The sequence below is a fragment of the Ochotona curzoniae genome, unplaced genomic scaffold (assembly GCF_017591425.1).
Source record: "Ochotona curzoniae isolate NIBS_2020 unplaced genomic scaffold, NIBS_Ocur_1.0 contig_2692, whole genome shotgun sequence".
Taxonomy (NCBI): domain Eukaryota; kingdom Metazoa; phylum Chordata; class Mammalia; order Lagomorpha; family Ochotonidae; genus Ochotona; species Ochotona curzoniae.
This window is the reverse complement of record NW_024465556.1, coordinates 280,794-281,443: the sequence shown is the minus strand read 5'-3', so window position 1 is coordinate 281,443 and position 650 is coordinate 280,794. Positions and strand designations below refer to the sequence as shown.

General features: G+C 45.2%; 1 non-coding gene across 1 annotated transcript; it reads right to left on the bottom strand.

The window, feature by feature from the left end:
* Nucleotides 1-213: 213 nt before the first annotated feature.
* On the bottom strand, nucleotides 214-377 carry LOC121153523. The gene has a single exon (XR_005883408.1). It is a non-coding gene; the product is annotated as a U1 spliceosomal RNA (small nuclear RNA).
* Nucleotides 378-650: the final 273 nt, after the last annotated feature.

Sequence of the window (650 nt, the reverse complement as noted above, 5' to 3'; positions counted from 1 at the left end):
CTACGTGGGGGTGGACTGAGTCCCATCAGGGCTGGTCACATTTCCTCTTCTGGGGGTTCACCTGGGATGTATCCACATTTTCCTCTTCATATACAAATTTTTAAATATTGCTTAAAATAGAGATTTCTGCTTTTAGGAACTGTATTACAAAAGCAGTTTGATGAATTCTACCTCTCTCGTCTACTTAAGAACCCTACAACAATTTTTTTTTTCCAGGGGAAAGCGTGAACGCAGTCCCCCACTACCACAAATTATGCAGTGGAGTTTCCCACATTTGGGGAAATCGCAGGGGTCAGCACAGCCGGGGTGCAATGGGTGAGCCTCGCCCTGGGAAAACCATCTTTGTGATCATGGTATCTCCCCTGCCAGGTAGGTATAATATTTTTTAATTATGAAAAGAAATGATGTGATCAGTGATTCTTTTCCTTTTAAGATTTATTTATTTGAAAGAGTTACAGAGTAATAAGAGGGAGAGAAAGGGAGAGCTTTCATCTGTTAGTTCACTGCCTGGATAGTTTTAACTGGCCAGCACTGGCAAGGCCAATGCCGGGAGTGACGAGCCATGAGCCTCACCCAGGTCTCCCACACGGGTGGCAGGAGCCCAAGTACGTGGGCCATCTTCTGTTGCTTTGCCTCCATGATTAACAGGG